The sequence below is a fragment of the Panthera onca genome, chromosome D3 (assembly GCF_046562875.1).
Source record: "Panthera onca isolate mPanOnc1 chromosome D3, mPanOnc1 haplotype 2, whole genome shotgun sequence".
NCBI lineage: Eukaryota > Metazoa > Chordata > Mammalia > Carnivora > Felidae > Panthera > Panthera onca.
The window spans coordinates 10,329,415-10,351,978 of NC_138350.1; the positions used below are offsets into that span (position 1 = coordinate 10,329,415).

The 22,564-nt window shown below is 50.4% G+C and overlaps 1 pseudogene; it reads left to right on the forward strand.

Annotated features, from left to right (window-relative positions):
- Positions 1 to 21,270: 21,270 nt before the first annotated feature.
- Positions 21,271 to 22,285, forward strand: LOC132665090 (small ribosomal subunit protein eS1-like; annotated as a pseudogene).
- Positions 22,286 to 22,564: the final 279 nt, after the last annotated feature.

Consider the following 22,564-nt stretch of genomic DNA (forward strand, 5'->3'; position numbering starts at 1 on the left):
AACACCGATAAGCCTGTGTTCTGAATCTGCCTGCCTTCCACCCTGTGGAAATTTGGACACCTCACTTTCACACCCTGAGCTTCAACTTTCTCCTCTGTGAAATGGGGATAAAAATAGCACCCGCTTCCCAAGGATATTGGAGGAGGGGCTCACATAATACCTGGCAACTGCTTAGCATGTGGGGAGAACCGTGTGCATGCATGTGCGTGTGTGTGTGTGTGTGTGTGTGTGTTTTCGTAGAATTAAGCCATTCCCCACCCCACCCACCCCCACCCCATCATTTAAAAAGTTCTACATACAGGCACCTGGGTGGCTCAGTCGGTTAATGGACTTCGGCTCAGATCGTAATCTCGAGGTTCCTGAGTTCGAGCCCCGCATCGGGCTCTGTGCTGACAGCTCAGAGCCTGGAGCCTGTTTCAGATTCTGTGTCTCCCTCTCACTGACCCTCCCCTACTTGCATTCTGTCGGTCTCTCTCTCTCTCTCTCTCTCTCGCAAAAATAAATAAACATTAAAAAATTATAAAAATAAAGCATTTAAAAACTTCTACATAAAATTCTATTATCTGCATGAGTGGTTTAGTAAACCATCCCTTTCCATCAGACATAGGCTCATTTCAACACGTTTTAAAGCCCTTGATGTATTTATCCTCATTTTATTCATAATACCCCTAGGGAATTGTTCTGAGTCATGTAAATGCCAAGAGCTAATATTCTACATAAAGGTGGGTGAACGTTTTTTTGGTAAAGGGCTAGAAGGCAAATATTTTTGGCTTTGCAGGCCACACAGACTCCGTCCCCAACTACTCCGTTCGTCTCGTGCCACGTGAAGACAGCCACAGGGGCGCCTGGGTGCTCTCAGGTGGCTCAGTCGGTTAAGCATCAGACTCCTGATTTCGGCTCGGGTCACCATCTCACGGTTCATGGGATGGAGCCCCGCGCGGGGCTCTGCGCTGACAGCCCGGAGCCTCCTTGGGATTCTCTCTCTCTCTCTCTCTCTCTCTCTCTCTCTGCCCTCCCCTGCTGGCACGAGTGCTCTCTCTCAAAATAAATAAATAAACACTAAAAAAAAAAAAAAATTTAAAAAAAAAGTACTTTGTGGAGAAAAAAAAAAGATCTTGAGGGAGAGAAAACAAAGAAGTGGGTGTGGCTGTGTTCGGGTAAAATGTTATTTACCAAAACAGGCTGCGGGCAGATTTGGCCTTCGAGCCAGTTTGCTGATCCCAGTCTCCCGAATGCCGGGCACTATTCTGAGAGGGTTTGTTCTGAGAGCATTGCCGGGATAAACTGATTGTATTCGCACAATGCCTCTGGGGTGGGTGAACGTGCATATCATTCCCATTTTGCTGACGGGAAGATTCTCCAGGGTTACAGAGCAGATGCACGGCTGGGTCGGTGCTCCAACTCCCCTCTCCCAACCCCCAAGTCCTGCCTGTTCCTTTTCCTGCTCTGCTCCCTGCCTCTGGAACCCTTTCTCCAAATTGAATCCCAGTTCTTAAAACAGCTGGGGTGAGCTGTTCCCGTTCTCGGTGTCTAAGGACAGCAGCAGGAACAGGCGAGGCCCTCTGTTGCCCTGCTCGCAGGGGGACTGCACGCAGGGTTTCCGAGAAGCCCCCGGGAGCAGTGCTGGGAAATCGCGAGCCCCGTCTCCGTGTTTTCAGCCTGTCTCTTATCCATTCCAGCAATAAATTCCAAGTGTGCGCCTGCCACAGACCCGGGCATGACAACATTTTGCGCTTTTCTGTGAAGCTCTGGTCTCAGAGATCAAAGCGAGAGGCACCTCCCCTGGGGATCCAGCAGCGAGCTTCTAGAAAGATTCATTCACTTCCAGTAGGAACTTGCGGCAACCCCAGCGCACCATCCGCTCTCACCAACAGCCACTGTGCACTTGGACGTGGAGCGGGGGAAAGCCCCCGTGCCTTCTTAATTTATTGCCCCAAGAGGCAAGGTTAGAACGTCGAACAGGATTTCTTGCATGAAGCCCATCCGAGGGTCTCAAAGTTCCGAGCGGGGTCAAGCGGCAGCTTTGGCTTATGGGACGCTTTGCAAACTGCAACCCCCCCATGCGTTTTTCTCATGGAAAGAAAAAAGACACCACAGGATGGCTGCTTCTCAAGAAGTCAGCTTGTCTAACCGTGATGACAGGAAGGGACGGCCAAGTGTAGATGTCACAATTAAATCCTGCCCAGATGAAGAAACTAGTCAGGGAACAGTAGGTCTAACCTTTAGTCTTGTAACTATTCAATTAGGTGGCCTCTTAAGAGTCGAGCATAAATCTTTGGGCCAAGCATCTATGCAGGACTTCCCGGTTTGGTGTGGGGTTTTTTCCCCTCCTCTCTCTCCTAGGTTTTTACATTGGTGACCATGTTTAACTTTGCTTTGTGTTAATATCAGAATATCAACGTGAACACATTATGCACAGATCTATGGGTTAACAGGCATTGTGGAATAGAACCGAAGTGGTTGTGATGTCTTGCAAACAAAAGAGGAAAGACCAAAATAAACAGGGTGTCTACAGTCAAGTGAGTTTGAGAAATGCTGCATTGTCTTGACCCTCCCTGAAACTCACTGCACACATTAGCATAATAAAGGCTCTGAGCTGTCCCGCAGGCAAAGGCAACTGTCCGTCTTTGTGTAACTCCGTATCTTGCATGGAATAGGCACATGGTAAATATCCGTATCCCCCACAAAACCCACTTGAAGAAATCTCATTTCAGAACAAAGCCCTCCGATCTGTAAAAAGAATCAGGCATCATCGGGATGGGCGTGGTCATCTCAGGAGTGGAGAGAAAGGTTCTCACTGGTCTAGTTTCCAGTCCTGGTTGGCCCCATCTGTGTCTGGTGGCTCACGTTCACAGGAAGCCAGGCAAGGTCTTAGAGGAGCGCGGTAGTTTGGGGAATGGGTCAAGAGCAACCTCTTCAGGGGAGGGAAGCGCTGCTCCAAGATCATGACCGTGTCGAGCGCTAACCTCATTTACCTGGAATCCTGCCTTGGCCACGTTTTGCCCCTGCAACCTCTGCTCTCTAGAACCAAGCCAGACAGACAGAAGTCAGTCAAAGTCACACTGATTAAGGGTGTTGCAATCTCTTCGCAGACTCTAAAAGAGGAGAACCAAAGACCTTCACCTGGTTTACTGCTGGACCTCAGTGCCCGCTACAAAAGAGACATTGGAGAAATACGTGTTGAAGAGATGTTCCCCTTCAATATCCGTGTGCCTGTTCAGCGGAAGGAACTTGGCAATGCCTAGAAGGGACCCCTCGAACATTAAGAAAAGGCACTGGGATTCAGCGTTGGGACCGGTCGGTTCTGTGGTCCCCAACTGTCCGCCACTTTGGGCCACGGCCGTCCTTTTCCCTCCGAGCCCTAAACGCCAGCAGGATGTTGAGGTCTTGCCCTCATGAAGCTTCTCTGCTCTCCATCCACATTGGGTACCACTCATCCACTCTGCTAAGCTAGCACAGTGACAGACACAGAGAGAAACATGTGTGTGTGTCTTTCCCGGCACAGAGAAGAGAGTCTACCTAAGTCTGAGATCTCTTGATTTCCATCATCTAGCCATCAAGACTATTCAGTTGCTGCTTTCATAGGTGACTACATACCTCCAGGAGGCCCTCCGATCTATTCCTCTTAACGCGGGTAAGAGTGAGCCAAAGTGGATGATGGCATGATAGCATTCCAGAGGGCTTCAGGAATCCTGTCCTTGAAGAGCAATTTCTTTCTGGAGGGATCTTTGGAGGGAGTCAACTGATGATTAATTAGTAGTGATTAAAGTGCCTACTAGGCGCTTATCACTGAACGGGAATTTAGAGGGAAAGGTACGTATGGTCCCAGCCCGCAGGAAGCTCACTCTTGGCCAACGGGCACGCGCTGGCTGGTTGTTAAGGAGTGACGATAGACAGATAATCGTCTGATGGCAGACAGTTGCAACATGCACGCGTCTTTCACACGGCAGCGTATACTGTATTTTGAAAAACATTCCAACTCACCAGGAAATCAAAGATCCCCAAACGAAAACAACTATGGAATTACTAATTCCTTTTAAGGATAGTATTAAGTAACGGTGACATTGTGGAAAACTTTCAGCCTGTTCTCTGTGGGTCTCATGTAAAATGATACAACCTATCTGGAAAACAACTATATGCCAGGACCTTCGGGAGTCTTCCTTCAGAAGCAGACACAGGCAAACGTTGGCATATTGCCTACTGGTAGTGGGGTTACAAATGGGGTTGATTGCCACCTTTACACTTTTCTCTGCATATGCCAAATTTGACCCACAAAACATGAATTTCTTTTACAATCCACAGGGGAAAAAAAAAAACCAATAAATAGATAGATGCTCATAGCCGTTCAACTCAGAACCCATTAACAAGGGGAACATCTGAAAAAATCTGCTTTCCCACAAAGCAATTTTACACATAAAAATATTCATCTTTGGGGCACTTACATTATTAAAACATGTAAAACCCCATGTATACCCATGCAATGGAATATTATTGTCATTTAAAAAGGCAATGTCAGGGGCGCCTGGGTGGCTCAGTCCGTTAAGCATCCGACTTCAACTCAGGTCATGATCTCACGGTTTGCGAGTTCAAGCCCCGCGTCGGGCTCTGTGCTGATGGCTCAGAGCCTGGAGCCTGCTTTGGATTCTGTGTCTCCCGCTCTCTCTGCTCCTCCCTCCCCTGTGCTCTGTCTCTCTCTCTCAAAAATAAACATTGCAAAAAATTTTTTAAGGCAATGTCAGAATTATTATTGACATAAAAATATTTATAGTATAAGGCTAAGTGAAAAATCATGGTAGAGAATTATGTATTTTTCTCAATTATGTAAAGAAACTATGTGTCCCCAAGAGAAAGCAAAAGGCAATATCGGATATTGAGATTATCTCTAACTAGATGAATTATGGTTTATTTCATGATTTTCGATCTTCTATGGTAAGCATAAATTTAGGGGAAAAAACTTCAACTTTGCAATTTACGATTGGCGGTTTCATCCCACAAGGAGGGAAAAAAATTCCCGTATGCCAGATAAAAGGAATTATGCAATAATATTACTGTATCACCAAGCATTACACTGTGGTTGGCCAAGCAGAGGGAGGTCAGGGACTAGGTCAGGCACTAGGTTTAGCAAATAAAAATATGAGCCCCTCTTTAAATTAGAATTTTAGATCGATGATTTTTTTTTTGGTGTAAGTATATCCCATGCAATATTTGGGATATACTTATACTAAGAAAAAAATGTTGTTTATCTAAAATTCAAATTTGACAGAGCATCCTATTTCTTACCTGGTGACCCTATGGGTGGGTGCATGCCGACCGTTCTGGGAGAACGGCATCCCAAGTGCACACTCAGAGTCTCAGGTGGGCACCCAGAGTGATTTTTGAGTCCTTCCTATTTTTTACACCACCCAGGCGGGTATAGGCTGGGTTTAATTGGTCGAGTATGAGTTCTACCTGGGAAAGCAAGGTTCCTTTTGTGACCAGGGATCTTAACCTCTTGTCCATGAATTCAGTCAACAAACCCTGTGGGCACTATTCTGCGCTTGACACAGCGATGGGTGCTGGGGCGGGAGCGTGGGTGTGACAAACAGGGTAGTTGATGTGTTTACATGAATTTGACCGCTTCGGGGTCTAGTCAACCTTTCAGTACCTGTTGGTGCCGCCCTCCTATCAGGAGGCTCCCACCGTCCCATTCTTGCCCATGCACCCAAAGAAGGAGAGAGACAATACCAGGGAATACGTTTCTTTTCTGACCACACCCACCCCATGTTCATTTCCACCACTGCACCTGTTACCTGGCCATGCCTCCTGCCCTGACGCCTTCCCTTCTCTTCTCCAACCCATGCCAATCCCCCTTCGCCCAAAGTCATATTTCCCTGCTCTCAATTCCCAAGTCGTGTGCCTCCAAACACATCAAATGTAACATAATATCTCTCCCATTTCTCCAGCATTTCCGCGGGGCACCCCATGAGAAGCCCGATTCATGCTATTGCAAATCTTCCCAGAAACCATGTCCCATTTTACAGGCAAAGTGGAAAGCATGGGTCACCTGGGGACCGGCGGATCACCTGAGTGGTGTGTCAAAAGCCTTAAGTGATGCTTAGTATAGAGTAAGTACCCAATGCCTGGTGGTAATCTATTTTCTTTTAAAGAGACAGACACCTAGAGATAAAAACATAGAGCAAACAAAAATAATAGCAAGAACCCCCGGGGCGCCTGGGTGTCTTAGTCGGTTGAGCAGCTGACTCCAGCTCAGGTCATGATCTCATGGTTTGTGAGTTCGAGCCCCACATCCGGCCCTGTGCTGACAGCTCGGAGCCTGGAGCCTGCCTCGGATGCTGTGTCTCTGTCTCTTTCTGTCCCTCCCCCATTCGTGCTCTCTCTCTCTCTCTCTCTCTCTCTCTCAAAAATACATAAATTTTTGGGGCGCCTGGGTGGCTCAGTCGGTTCAGCGTCCGACTTCGGCTCAGGTCACGATCTCGCAGTCCATGAGTTCGAGCCCTGCGTCAGGCTCTGGGCTGATGGCTCGGAGCCTGGAGCCTACTTCCGATTCTGTGTCTCCCTCTCTCTCTGCCCCTCCCCCGTTCATGCTCTGTCTCTCTCTGTCCCAAAAATAAATAAACGTTAAAAAAAATTTAAAAAAAAAACACAAATTTTTAAAAAATTAAAAATAATAATAGCAAGAACACCCACATTTATTGAGACCCATATTTTACCATTATACATATTATGTTGTATACATATTCACTCTAAGGAGTGTGGTCTTCTCATTTTAAAGATAAAGAAACTCAAGCAGGCAGCTACTGAGAGCTAGAGCCAACATTTGATGGGGCCAGTGCATGAAAGAGGACTAGGTCCCTGAACTTGAACTTGGGCAGAATGTTAGAGGGGGGGTGGAAGACGTTCTGCCAAATGTCACGCATGTTGCAACTATATTTCCATGGTGTCCTGAACTGGGCCGCTGGCCCTTCTCCTCTACGACCCCGGGGACAGGGGCTCCCGTGGTTATGGGGTCCGAGGCCGGGGAGAGTGGACGCTAGGCAGCACCTCCAGCCCGACAGAGAAGGGGGTGGAGGAGGGGGCCATCCAGCATGGCTGTCACGGGGCTCTTGGACAAGGACAAGCTCCCAGCCAGCCCAGGACCCTTCTACAAAGTGAAACGGATTAGCAGCTTGCTTTCAATCAGGCTGAGTTACGAGCTCAGCGATTGGTGGGACATTTACACGAACCAGAAGATGTGTTATCTGATGAAATTTGCTTAATTTAATATCCTAGCTTGACAGGCAGAGCAATGTGCCTCTCGCGGAGAATCTGCCAGGGCGGACGATTTTGAAAAGTCCCTGGGCATGTTGAAGAAACACCATCACTATCCTCTCCTTACGCATCAGGGAGCAAAACTGAGTTCTTGGGTCCAGTGGGCAATCTGCCATCGGACTGTGAGCCCAGGGAGGCCTCAAAATATCGACTTTCACTGCAAGACCCAAAGACAGCGAGGCTCACCCTCTACCTGGGACACGAGCGGTCTGGTTTCAGGCGGTTAGAGAGGAAGCCCACTCTAGCTCCTGTGGGCTAGAAGCCTGGCTGTGGATGAATTACGACTCGGCACGGAGCTAAAACCTTTTCAAAGATACGAAAACAGAGGCCGCCATGAAAGTACTCAGTCTCTCTAGCTTTGTATTCACTAACTCAACACAAAGCTACGGAGGGCTTAGCACATGGTTCTCAAGTTGAGCATGCATCAGAATCACCTGGAAGGTTTGTAAATCTCGGCTCTCAGGGCGCCACCTCCAGAGTTTCTGACTCGGTAGGTTTGGGATGGGGACCAAGAATTTGCACTTCTGGCAAGTTCCTAAGCGCCGCTGCTGCCGTTACTGCGGCTGGTGTAGCAACCACACTTGGAGAGCCCCTGGGCCAGGCCCGTGGTAAATAGCCCGCACTAGGATCCCCTTGCCCGTAAGTTCTATACGAGATGGCTCCAAACCCCCATTCCATGCCTTAAGCTCTGCTCCAGATATCAGCAACTTCCAGACGACTTATGATCTTTTTTTTTTAATATTTTATTTTTTTTAACTAATCTCTACACCCAACATGGAGCTCAAACTCATGACCCCGAGGTCCAGAGACGCAACTCCACTGACTGAGCCAGCCAGGCGCCCCCCAGAGGACATACGATCTCATTGTCATCCTTCACCTCGAGGGTCAGACTTGCTGAAATCGTGGTTTGTTGATCACTCGGCTGTCCCCTTTGTCACACCGTCAGCCCCAGCCCGGTTGTGAATACGGCCCTTTTTTCCTTTTCCACCCAAGCAAGGAATAAAAGCAAAACCAGTCTCCTAAGATTTCTGGCTACGTCAGAGCTCCTACTTAAGACGAAAAGATACCAGACGCGGGGTGTGAGGGTTATATCGCAAAAAGATTTTTCAAAATTCAAGTTAATAATAGACGTCCCTGCTGTATGCAGCCCCTGGCCACCCCTCGGTGCGGGGGATTCGTTTCCTGGCCGCTCACTGTATGCGGCAGCCTGGCCCCATGGCTGGTCTCCCGTCCCTCCGTCTGTGTGTTCCCTTCTGTCTCTCTCTTTCTTTTTTAATGTTTTATTTATTTTTGACAGAGAGAGAGAGACAGAGCATGAGCGGTGGAGGGGCACAGAGAGAGAGGGAGACACAGCATCCGAAGCAGGCTCCAGGCTCCCAGCCATCAGCACAGAGCCCGACGCGGGGCTCGAACCCACAGACCGCGAGATCATGACCTGAGCCGAAGTCGGACGCTCAACCGACTGAGCCACCCAGGCACCCCTCCTTCTGTCTCTTCTTCTCATCCCTCCGCCACCCCACCTCTACACTCCACCTCCCCGAGCTCCGAATTCTCCATGCCCCATTTTCCAGAGGGATTTTCACTCTCTCCCAAACTCAGCTCTCAGCCCCTGTCTGCGTATCCAAACCCGTGAAATGTATACGAAGACAAAAGCTCTTTCCTTTAGCGGGAAAACAGAGCCACGTAAATTCCACCCCACGCCCGACTTCCAGGGTACAGGGGTGAACAGCACAGGTCCGTGCCAGGTCGGCACCGTTAGTCTCAGAGAGAGAAGACATGTCACACCAGTACACTATTAGTGTGTATCTTCAAGCACTATAACCCACATAAACATGAAGGGCTCTGAAAAGAAGGCCAGGGGATAGGAGCAAGAGCTCTAGATGTGGGAGCCATGGGAAGCTCCCTAGAGGGCAACACCACAGCTGTTTTACAGGAAAACTGCATTCACCGCCTGCATAAAGGGGAAGGAGAGTCCTGGGAGAGAGGACAGCCGAAACAGAAAGGCACAGCATGTTAACGACTCTCTCCAGTGTCCCCGCCCCCCCCCACCACCATGTTCCTCCCCTTCTGATGGGTGATAAGAACCAGGGTTTCAGCTCCTGCCGCTTGTCCGGCAAAGTGGGTCCAGCCCCTTTCTTTGAAGTTTGGCTCACATTCCAAGATAGCAAAGGCTTTATTTTTAATCCCATTATGCTAGTAAGCAATTATGGAGCACCTACTGTTTCAGAATCTATGCATACGAGCATGTAGGGAACCCATATTTGAGACGTGACACCTACCCTAGGGGTCTGAAAAATAACTGAGGGGTCAAGGGGTGAGTGCTTCAAACAGTGTTGTGCCATGTGTCATCTGTGTCCTGGAGAGAGACTGAGTGCGTTTAGAGATAGAAAAAGGAAGAAGATGCTAAAACATCTGTGTATTTTTTCAGGACTCTTTCAGTTGCATAACAGAACAACTACCCCCCTCCCCACACACACATATTGTCCGAAGAGGAAATCAGGCATGGATGGATCAAGGTGACCATGTGATAACTGAAGAGTGGTCGTCTATCTAGACCCTCTATTTCTAGCATCTGGTTTTGTTGTTGTTGTTGTTGTTGTTTTTCTGTTTTCGTTTCATGCTTGATGGGGCTCATGCCTTGGATCAATCCACAATGTTGACATTTACTTCTTAGCAACCCCAGCAGAAAGGAGACTTTCTCGTTCCCGGCGGCTCCATCCAAAGTCCCCCAACCAACACTCAGGCACTCGATCGGTCTTGCTTGGACTGTGTACCCGCCTCTAAAGCCAACCTCTGTGGCCAGGGGAATGCCGGCTCTCATTGGCTAAGTCTAGAATACCACCTGCGTAGACGGTGGGTGCAGCCGATCTGAACAATCGGGCCTGAAATGGGGCTGGGGGGCGCTTACGGAGGTGGTTCACACAGGAAAGGACATCGGACGGGCAAAACCAACAGGCTTCTACCCGAACGTGTAAAATATGAATGTTCGAAAGCAAGCGTGACACGCTATCATGGGCTCCACGGAGAATTGTGACTAGATCGCCCCCCACCAGGGCCCCTGCCGGGCAGCACGCGCTTCCGGTCAGGAGCAGGGCCACCGATCTGACTCCAGAGTTCATGTCCCAGCTCCCTCACGTAGCACCTGAGCAACCTTGAACACACAGGCAACCTAAGGGTATTGACCTCCGGAGCTTTTCCCAAGGATTAAGGAAGCAAACGTAAGTCCTTGGAAGAGTGCCTCTCCTGTTTGAAGTCTGATTCGTTGCCGTTATTCAAACCGTACGCACAAATGTTACCCATCCTGATTAAAGGATTTCTAATCTTTTCCCAGGTTTTCCAAGGGATTTGCAATGAAAACAAAAAAAGAATGCCTGCTCGTTCGAGACAACGGTCCCCTAACTCGGACCTGTCGCGATCACGTGGATAGGGAGCTATTGTCGTTCGCAGACCGGCCTCGTCCCTCCGAGGGTTTTGCGGGCCGGTGAGATCTCAGGGCTTGTTAGCAGGGAGGCCTGACAGCACGGACCCCGGCTTTCACACAAGCCTTTACACACACGGCCTTTTCTCAGGGGCGTCCGGGCACCCGTCCCGCTTCGCGCTTCTTAGGCTCGGGCAACACAAGACTGGTGTGTTGGATGAATCTTCAATTCCAGGGCTTAAGCAAGAGACTGGCTCCAGACCTCTGAAGAAATAGCTTCACTGGGCATCAATCACTTTGTCAGATTCCTGGGAACATGAAGAACCACGCATACTTTGTGGTCGCCCACATTTGAGAGCAGACTGTAGGCACACAGCTAAACAGGTCTTCAATTTCAATTAGACACCACGTCCAGATAACTCGGGCAGAGGGAGGGAGAAGCAGGGCACTATTAGGTGGGCGTGCGGAGGGGGTGGTTGATGAAGCCACGGGGTCTCGGAAATCTGCCCCCCTCACCTCGCCCTCCACCCCTCTATCCCTGCCTCCCCCAGCTCCTCTGACTTCTTCCTCCTGCTGCCAGAGACTGGCCCCCTCCCGCCGCACACTGGAAGACAGGCCCGGGGAGGGAGAGCCCCGGCGCAGAGAGGCCACTGGGTGGATGGAAGGTCCGGTGCGGGACAACCCCGGGAAAGGCAGGCTGTGGGCTGGTTGACCCCGTGCTGTCTGCTCCCAACACGGCGCTTCGCCGAGAATTGCCCAAAACACCGCGGTCTCTTTGGATCGCTGCATCCAGTCCTTCCGCCTCTCCCAGAATTCGAACCGTAGGGCGCTGCCCGCTACTTTGTGGTTTTGTGAAGTCTCTGCTATCCTCCCGGTGCCCGGAGCCGTGCCTGGGACACAGTAGGTTCGCATGATACCTTTGCTGGATGAATGCAAGGGCACAGACGCGCGCCCCCATACACGAGGCAATAACATTCCTTATTTCGAGCCGCACGGCTAGTAAACAGAGACAAATCCGGGTCTGCCTGACTTCAAAAGCCTATGATCATCCAATCATGTCACATGATTGTCGGTGTAGCTATGTTACCGGAATCCTGTCCCTCAAGCCAGGGGCCAACAGAGGGCTGGGCGTGTGTACGATCCACGGGGATGCAGAAAGAAAATAGTGAACGCTCTAGATACGCTCATCTTTGAACATTGGTACATGTGTGTCTGCATATGTTTTACAACGTCCGAAGTTTACCGGGACCACGGCGACGCGTGTGAAATGCGCAGCGCACGCTCAAAGAAATAAATGGTGATACGCTCCCTCGACGGCATGGCGTGAAGATGAATCCACGCCACCACCCACATTCTGCATCTGAAGCACACCGCAAAGCGAACGAGACCCAACACAAAATAAATGGGACGCGCTCTATGATTCCATTCGCACGAAGCACAAAAAGGAGCCAAATTAAATTGTGGTCTTAGAAGTCAGGATGATGGGTACCTCTGGGTAGGAGGCTGGTCGGAGACCGGGAAGGCATTGCCTGGGTAGGGAGGGCATTGGAAGGGCATTGGAAGGGCTGGGATAGTTTCATGTCTTCGTCTCGATGGGAAATACGTGTGTCCGCCTTGTGGCGGTTCGTTGAGCCGAACACTGGTCGCGTGCGGACTCTTCTTCGTGGAAGTGCGTGTTAGACATGGATGGAGCGGGTGTGGTTGGCGGGAGACGGCTGCCCATCTCTTGGCGCTTGCCCTCGGATCTGCGCTTGGCTCGGTGTGGCAGCTGGGGTCTTTAGATGGTGAGACGGCATTGGGAGTGCAAGAGCGTCTTCGGGGAGAAGCAAAGCCTCCCTGGAAGGGGGGGGGCGGGGAGGGGGATGGAAGCCGAGCTGGGCAGGGACAGCCTTACCCCACCGTCCAGATCCGTCGTCCTGGGCCACCCCACGTGGAGCGCCACAGAAAGTGTCACTCACTCGTGGAGTGTGGCCCTGGGGAGACATGGCCGGGCCCTGGAGCCCCCCACCATGCTCAGTCCCCAGCTGGAGGCCCCGTTGCCCGGGATTCCGCAGCGGCCCCTAAAACGTGCCGCAGCTGAATGACGAATTCTCAGGGAGGTGCAAGATACCCTCCTCGGTGGCGGCTACACTTAGGACCTTAGCTGACTTTCTGGAATCTTCGAGGCTGAATTCTAAGAATCCTCCCGGCTTCTCCCTGGACCTCTTGGAACACGGACCCTTGGAGGCCCGGACCTCCGTGGAGGAAGTCTGGCCACCTTGAGACGGCCATGCTGTGAGGAAATCCCAGCAGAGTCATGCGGAGGGGCACACGTGGAGAGGGACACAACTGTCCCCCCAACCGTTCCAGAATTCCTAGCCTAGACATGTGGCGGGAAGAAGACATCTTGGGTTTTCCGGCCCCAACAGACGCCATGTGGAATAGAAACAAAGAACCAAGCTGGTGACCAGAACCGAGGCCCCAGACACACGGCTCCAGACAAGCCATCCCGGCCAGACCTTGGCCATCGGGGACCTCTTTACCCAGCCGCGACTGTATATCCAGCCTACAAAATCATGGCACTGGTTGTTTAACTCGACCAGACGTGGGGGTAGTTTTTTGTTTGTTTTTAGTTTCATGCAGCAATAGATACCTAGAACCATTTATTTAAAAGGAAGAAATAAAAAGCTTGGCCATTTTGCCAGCCTACGCCACGCGGGCAGCTCATCGGGGGGAGGGATGGCCTTCTCATTAGCTCATCCGAACCCCTGGCCCGTAAGGTTTAGAAAAACCGCTCACGATTCTGAACGACAGCACAGCCCATCTGTGCTGCCTCCCAGCTGTGTGGCCCGGAGCATGTGGTTTCACTTTCCCGGGCCGCCGCGAACTCCTTAGTAAAACGGGAAAAAATGGATGGGCTGGAATGAGACCCGAGCATCGGAAGCACTTAGCATGTTGCCCGGCTCGTAAGAAATGCTGGGCAAACATTAGTTACCAGCGCAGACCTCGAGGTCCCCCGCTTTCCTGTCCGACGAAAGGAAACAGTAATGCCCGTTCCACCCACCCGTCAGAATGGAAGGGATCAGATAGCGATCAGAGGGGTTCAGGGCATACAAGCAGCCCCCCACCCCCGCCCCACAGCCCGTGCCTCCACTCAGAGTTGCAGCCTCTTTGTCCCCGGTCCCCAGCCCCAAAGGTGCTGTCGGAGAAGAGAGGTTGGTGCCGAGCTGCGGGCTCAAGCGAAGCAACGAAAGAGTTGGGGAAGATCGGGAATCTGGGGCAGGATCTTCAGAGTTGGCACATTTTCCAAGGTGAGCCCGAGAGCCTTGGCTGGTGGAAACCTGTACCCCCGCCTCCCCCAGCCCCAGCCCCGGTCAGGCCCCGATCTGGAGCTGGCAGGCGTGGCTCCGAGCTGAGGTGTCGATCAGAAACACATCCCCACGCGCCCGAGCCACAGAGCCGGGCTCGGAAGGCCTCCAGGCACAGGCTTCTCCGGCCGGATCACCCTCCCTTTAGTGCCCAGAAAGCCTTCAAATGTGGCTGGTGGTACGACTGCCCAGTCTGGGTCTTTTACCGTTGAGATGTGTGTGTGTGTGTGGGGGGGGGGGGGGGGGGAGAAAAAGAAAGACTGGGCCCCAAAAGCGGTTGTCGACGCTCCGTACTTCCCACCGGCCTTCTGATCCTTCCTGCCGGTCTCCCCTCTCAGGGGCACCAAGAGGTTAAATAGGGCACTCGGCTGCTATTTATTTCGTCTTGGTCTTCTGGCTTCAAGAAGGTAGGTGTCTTATGGGGCGCCTGGGGGGGCTCAGTCGGTTAAGCGTCCGACTTTGGCTCAGGTCATGATCTCATGGTCCGTGAGTTAGAACCCTGCGTCGGGCTCTGTACTGATGGCTCAGAACCTGGAGCCTGCTTCAGATTCTGTGTCTCCCTCTCTCTCCGCCCCTCCCCCGCTCATGCTCTGTCTCTCTCTGTCTCAAAAATAAAAAAAAAAAAAAACATGAAAAAGAATTTAAGAAGGTAGGTGTCTTCGTTGATGCTTGACGCAGGAGGAAATGGGATTGGAAACGGCTGTCCGTAGCTCCTCACACGATTACAGGTCACGGTCTGTCGTTCTCACTTCTTGCCTCAGGAATTTCCAGAGGACGGAAGGAAACAAAATAGCTCCATTTGCCAACGGGGGTGGGAATAACAATAACAATAATGGTAATGATAACAATAATAATTGAGGAAGCCAGCTCTTGTGAAGTCAGTGACGCCATAAGCCTTCCTAAAGCCCCGTGACAGACAGTCTAATGAGTCCCATTTTACAGAGGAGGAAACCGAGGTTCAGGGAGGGGAAGTGATTTGCCCACGGTCACACAGCAAGTAGCCGGCAGAGCCTGGATTTGAATCCAGGTCCCAGACCCCAAAGTCGCCAGGTAAATATTCTACTGACGGCTTTACATTTCTAGCTACGATCTGGGCCACATACAATGAAAAAGAGGGGTTGGTTTTTTCACTTTAGCGAACAAGAGACTGATGAACAAGGGTGGACACCAAAGGGTTGGTATTTGTAGAACGTGCCGATGGTTTATGACGACGGTAGGGCGGAAACCTTGAAACTGACCCACTCGCAGCTAGGTTATATGGTAGCAGGCGGTCTGTCTGTAAGCACGGATGCTTTTTTCCACTCCTCTTTTCCTCTGCAATGTGACCTTTCAGCTCTTCCCAGGAGAAGGCAGATCCTGTTCTCCACCCCGCGAATGCAAGGTGGCCATGTGACTTGCTCTAGCCAATAGAATTTTAGCCAATAGAATGTAGGAGAAGCAATTCAATGCTGGTCAAAGCCAAGGCCCCAAGATGCATTGCAGCTTCCCCTTTTCTTCTGAGAACCGCACTCCCCTCCCCCACCCCCGCCCCCCCGCCCCGGCCAGTGTGAGAATGAGCCCCACCGAGCTGGCTGGAGAGATACTACGCGGGCACAGAGACACCAGCAGGAGGGATTGGAGACCAGCCCTAACCAACCCACTGCTAACACCGGATGCCCGAGTGAGCCCGGGGAGACCAGAAAGCCGCCTGGCTGAGCGCCCCCCCACCCCACCCCACCCCGCCTACCGCCTTGCAGAATCACGAGCTCCGCCAACGGCTGTCTTAAACCTCCAAGTTAGCAGGTCCAGTGACAACACCTTTGAGTCACTATTTATGACATTTGCACAGACCCTTCTGTCCTGTGTTCTGTGGTCAAAGGACGCCATGATTCTCATCACCATGGTGGGACTCAAGCGGGTGGGAGCTCTGGGATCTTGCACAACATGACGCGAAAGGCAGTCACTTACGAAATACCTATCGTGTGCCAGCTCTTGTCCTACGAATGCCCTGGTGCTAACTCATCCAACCCTCTCGACGCCCCTCTGTGGTTCGGACACATCACCAACCCCATTTTACAAACGAGAACCTGAGGAACAGAGAGGCTAAATCACTCGTGCGGAGTCGCACAGTAGGTAGGTATCGTCCAGCTGGGAGTCAAACTGGGGCCATCCGGCTCTAGAGACTGTGCTTTTAAAAGCCAGACCACGCTATGCTGCTCTGAGTAAGCCTGCCGTTTGCTCCAACTCGCTCCATGGCTCATCAGGAACGTGGCAAGTCAGTTAATTTCTCTGAGACTAAATTTCCCCACGTGTACAATGGGGATCATTGTGGCTCCCTTACCGGGTTATTGGGAGACGCAATGAGACAGTGCAAGCACCCAGCGGCGTGCAGTAAATATCAGCTATAATAACGATTGATCGCTTTATATTTATGCAAGTGTTTAATTATAGAAATATTGCAGTAATAGGGGCAACTCGGTGGCTCTGTCGGTTAAGTGTCGGACTCCAGCTCAGGTCATGAACTCGCGGTGCGTGGGTTTGAGCCCCGCGTCGGGCTCTGTGCGGACAGCTCGGAGCCCGGAACCCGCTTCGGATTCTGTGTGTGTGTGTGTGTGTCTCTCTCTCTGCCCCTCCCCTACTCATGCTCTGTCTCCCTCTCTCTCTCAAGAATAAGTAAATGTTAAAAGGTCATTTTAAAAAGGGAAATATTGCAGTAATAAATCACTATTTTATACATCGGTACACGATAATTACTGGTCATGCTGTTATTTGAAGCCATCAAATTCTGACTCACGTAATGACCGTCCCCACTATTTTCACTGGTCTCCGTTTTGACTCTGCCTCTGTTGCTGATTTCTCTTCAGATGTTCCAAAAATTCACGGAGTCCACAAAGTACGCTGACATCCTTCGACATCTTAAGGAAGCCGAAAGGCAGAACCTAGCAGGACCTCAGCTGACTTCTCTGTAGACCCGGAGCCTGTGTTCCTTCAGGGGTCCCTGAAGTCCTTGGGTTCTGGGGAGCCTTTGGCTCCCCCAGAAACAGGCTGTCTTTGTAAACCTTACTTGGCCAAGGATTGGCCTCCCGTGTTTTCAGATGTTGGGGTTTGAAGGACAAAAACCTCAAAAGCATCCATTTCCAGCTTTTGGGCCACGAGTGAAGAGCTCCTAGGATTCCCAGTGAAGCTCTGTGATGACTGACCAGCCTGAGGGTCTCTGCAGAGGTGACGGCCACCATCGGCAGCCACACGAGGAGCTGTTGTAGGGCATTCTTGATGGCCAGACGAGACTTGGGCAGTGAGACACATGTATCCCCCTCCAGGGCTGGGGGACTCAGACAGGGTGGCAGGGAGTCTGCTAACTAATGGTTTGCCCCCCTTCCGGCAGGCTTGGCCAGCACAGAGATGCGCCTTCTGGATCCTTCTTCAAGGAAGGACTTGCCATCCAGCTGCAGGAAGGGAGGTCAGCAGGTGGCCCCCAGCAGCCAGCTCCTTCAGATCTCTCTCAGCTGCAGAGAGCCACTGGCCCAAGGTCATGCCCTTCCAGGGGCCCAGGATGGAGGACTAAATGCCCAGCCAGTATGGCCCTGACGCAGGACAACTGTGTCGCAATATTCGCTCCCGGCCTCCTCGTCAAGCCAGCCAATGTTCTCCAGGTCTGCACTGAAGACCGTCCTTCCTTCTGTCCAGGGATGCTTTCACCTCTTCCTTCATGGGTGTCGATCCTTCATAAACACCTCGCACCCCAAACTCTGCCTCAGTGTCTGCTTCCAGAAAACCCAACCCGGGACACAGATGCATAACTTCTTCCAGTCTCCAGCCTACCCCGCTTCCGCCTAGGCCAGGTCTTGCCAAACAAGGTATCGGCGTTTCTTCTGACATCAGCACGCACCCCCCACCTGCTTACCCGGGAGCTTACCTCCATTTTGCACACGCAATGAAGATTGTCCTCGTCATGAGTCAGTCATCACTTCCTTGGGTAATTTGAGCTAAGAATGGAAATGCTAGCAAGGCTCTTTTCACCCACCACCTTGACCTCCCTGGGTGGTCCTCCAGCAAGACGAGATCGTCTCCATTCTACAGAGGAAGAAACTGAGGCTCGGAGAGGTGGGACAAATGAATTGCCCATTACGAATTTTAAGTCTAGTTTTCTACCTCCAAAGACAAAGCTGAGTAACTTGCGTTGTCCATGAACATTTCTTCCAGAAGATCCACTTGCTAGATACTTTTCGGCTCAGCATCTTGGGAAAGTGAGGTAGAGAAAGGCAGTGTAACTTGGTGGCTAAAGGTCATGGACTGGCGGGAGAGGGTCTGCTTCCAAACCCCATTTCCGTGACACATGAGCTCTGTGACATTGGTCTGTGATCTAACCCCTCTGAGCCTCTGTGTTCTTGTCTATAGAATGGGGATGGTGGTAGTTCCTCCCTCAACGTACGGTCGTGAGGGTTAGCAAGCCCATATTTGCTCGGTACTCAAAACAGTGCCAGCCACATCGAAAGCCTTCAGTAAATGTTGGATGCAATTATTAGAGAATTAACTCGTGGAGACCAACCACGCCTGCAAATTCTCTGCCCAAAGGCGCTATGAATCCCAGTTTATGCATCAGTAAGAGGGACTCCCTCACAGGCTTCTTATAAAGGTTAAGAAATGGTATGTGCAGAAGGTCTCGGGCAAAATGGCTGCTCAATGAAAAGTAGTGAGTAGAACGATGGGAGTGGTTGGTCCTCCATGATCTTAGAAGGTACCAACACTGAGCCTCAACTTTTGTTCTTGATTTCCAGTGCACGGACAGAATTGTTCCTTTAGCAGTGACTTGGCTTTGCAGATGAACAGAAATGTGTTTATTTCATTTTTGGCCAGAGCGTTTACAACTCATCACGAAAGTGTTGATTGTCCAGGGGTCGATCCTTAGATTGATCGTTGGATCTGAGTTAGAGGGGACCCAGCCCCAGCCCCCCCCCCCCCCGCTTGAAATTTTCTACGTCCCCTCTGATGCCTGGGATCAGACAGCTCTGCTCTGTCTAAGCAGAGTGCTCTGAGTCTGGATGGGACCCATATGGGTCCTGGTCCATGTTACTCCCCTTTGTGGTGCTCTGACCCCCTGACCCACACGTGAGACCAACCAGACGCCTTGAGGAGCTCCAGGACTTGTACCTCTGGGGCTGTCACAGGGCCCCATGGCCAGCCCTACTTGCAGGATACAGATCACTTCCGCAGGCCTGCGTGGTATTTCTTTCACAGACCCGTGCCACCCAAATGGTCCTCACATGCCGATTTCAGGCAACTCAGATCATTTACATAGACAGGGCTCTGCAAAAAATATATGTCTGGGGCCTCATACGCATTCCGGGTGCAGCCCTACCTGTGGCAGTCAGAATTTGCGTCTGTCAGTTGTATGTTTCTTTTTATATAAAGACGCTTGTCTTTACTAAGATTACTGGGGAAGAAAAATAAGGTTTTTTGAAGGAATGCTGGTTGCTGGAGAAACCATTTCAAAACATGAAATAGACACAACGGAAGTAGAATAAAAGAAATCGATTTTGGAAGTGAGATGTGTGGGGGCCTCTGATCTAGCACGAGCCTTGCGGTGTAGGTGGGGAAACTGAGCCCTGGAGGGTAGATCTTAATTGCACAGAGTCACCACGGTTATCTGGCCACATTCTAGGCTTGTAGGAAGCTTGAGACTTGCTGACAAGCACGAGTAATTGATTGATAATAAAAGCAGTCACCCATGGCCTGAGACCGAGTTTACAACCCTGATGCTAATGGACCCCAGAGAGGCAGAGGGTGCTGGTAACCACTTTCCCCTCATCTCCTAGGGCTAATGGCTTTATGGAGGTCATAAACTACTGAGTATTCCAATGATGAGAGTGACCTCCCTTGGCCAAATGACCCACCCTACCTTGATTGACATGCAGCCTGGCATTCCTTAGGTGGGTAAGAACCAGCCTTTCTCTGGGCCGATGGTCTGAACCACCATGCTCCACTGGGAATTTCCCAGATGTCTTGAAAGGTTGTCAGCCTTTGCTTGCCCATCCTGACTCAGGGCAGGAATAGTTCAGACCAGCAGCTTCTACAGCACATACACAGCTTAGTCCAAACTCAGTTCTTGGATAATTATCCCATCTCTACACAGAACGGCTTAGAAGACATAGGGAGCGCCATTAGCCCCTTCCAGTTCTGAGGCTATCATTCATTCACTCAATCACTCACTCAGCTCATTTTAGTAAATGTGTTGGCCAGCCTTCCGGATGGTCCCCAATGACCCCTGCTGTCTAGACTTAATGCCCTTGCAGAAGATCCTCCCACACTGAAAGTGGCTGACCTAGGTCGCCAGGAAAATGTTATAGAGATAACAGAGTGTGACTTTTGAGGCTAGTTCATAAAAGATACTTCAACTGTCACCTTGCTCCCTCCTTTGGATCACCTGTCTGGGGGAGGCCAGCCACCACGTGGCGAGAACACCCAAGCAGCCTTGTAGGAAATCGACATCACAAGGAATTGAGGCCCCTGCCTGCCAGAAGCAAGCATGACTTCAGCCATGTGCGGGAAACACCTTGGAAATGGAGCCTCCAGCCCCATCCAAGCCTTCGGATGAGACCGCAATCTCATGAGAGTCCCTGAGCCAGACCCGCCCAGCCACTTCCAGATTTCTGACCCACAGAAACTGAGATCACAAACGTGTATTGCTTTCAACTGCTGAATTTGGGGGTAATTAGTTCCACACCTACTAATGACTGATACAACAAATGTCCGTTGTATGCCAGGCCCTGAAATTGGGGCTAGGGTGCAAAAGTGGACCAAGCAAATATAGCCTCTGCCCTCCCAGAGCTTATAGTCCAGAAGCAAATTTTACAAAGAGGGTGCAGTTCGCCTGTCAGGATCGAGACTGGATAGAAATTGGGATCTGAGACCAGTGCAGTCAAAATATAATTTTCTCTAGGAAGGAAAATTAAAGCAATGACTTTCACTTTATTGTTCTCTGTTGTTTGATTGCCTTTTCACAAACACATGCTGCTTTTAAAGTAATTTCTATCAGGGCGTCTTCTCATAAATACTTCTCGTGAGCATTTAATTGATACACATTTGTTGAAAGTCTTCTTGGCAGCATTTATCCAAAACTATCATAAAAATGTGCATACCCTTTGGCTCAGCCATTCCACTTAAATTAATTTATTATAAAGAAATACGCACAGCCCTTGTGGCTCCCCCAGCAGCACCATGGTGGTTGGCAAGAACAAGCACCTTATGAAAGGCAGCAAGAAAGGAGCAAAGAAGAAAATGGTGGATCCATTTTTTTCTTTCTTGGTTTATTTGTTTTTGAGAGAGAGAGAGAGAGAGAGAGAGCATGATTGGGGGACGGGCAGAGAGAGAGGGAGACACAGAATCTGAAGCAGGTTCCAGGCTCCGAGCCGTCAGCACAGAGCCCGACAAGGGGCTCGAACTTGTGAACCACGAGATCGTGACCCAAGCCGAAGTCGGTCGTTCAACCGACTGAACCACTCAGGCGCCCCTGATCCATTTTCTAAGAAAGTGGTGCGATGTGAAAACACCGGCTATGTTCAATGTAAGAAATATTAGAAAAACACTAGACACGAGAACTCAAAGAACCAAAATCGCACCTGATGGTCTCAAGGGTCATGTTTTTGAGGTGAACCTTGCTGATCTGCAGAATGATGAAGTCGTATTTAGAAAACCCAAGTGAATTATTGAGGAGGGTCAGGGCAAAAGCTGCCTGACTAATTTCCATGGCATCGATCTTACCCGTGACAAAATGCGCTCTCTGGTCAAAACACGGCAGACCATGACTGGAGCTCATGTCGATGTCAAGACTACCGATGGGTATTTGCTTTGTCTGTTTTGTGTTGGTTTTACGACAAAACTCAACAATCAGATTGGGAAGCCCTCTTATGCTCGGCACCAATGGGTCCACCAGATTCAGGAGAAGATGATGGATACCATGACCCAAGAGGTGCAAATGAGTTGGAAGAAGCAGTCAATAAGTTGATTCCAGACGGCATCGAAAAGACACGGAAAAGTCTTGCCAGCCTATTTATCCACTCCATGATGTCTTTGTTAGAAAAGTAAAAATGCTCAAGAAGGCCAAGTCTGAAGAAGGACAGCTCATGGAACTGCGCGGTGAAGGGAGCAGTTCTGAAAAGTTGCTGGGGATGAGACCGGTGCTAACGTTGAACGAGCTCGTGGTTATGAGCCACCAATCCAGGAATCTGTTTAAAATTCAGACATCACAAATGTGATATTTAAAAATATTTTATAATATTTTGAAAACATTTTAAAATGTGATATTTAAAAAATATGCAGAAACATACGAAAGGACAGACATGAAAAGGTGCCCACTGCACCGCTATTCAAGAGTGCAAAAACTTGGAAATGGCTTAAATGTCAGCCGTAGTAGGTGGGTTAAATTACTATTTCATTACGGGCCATCCATCTATTGGAATCTTATGTAACAATCAAAAATGATGATGTAGCTCTACCCTTATTTTCCAGACAG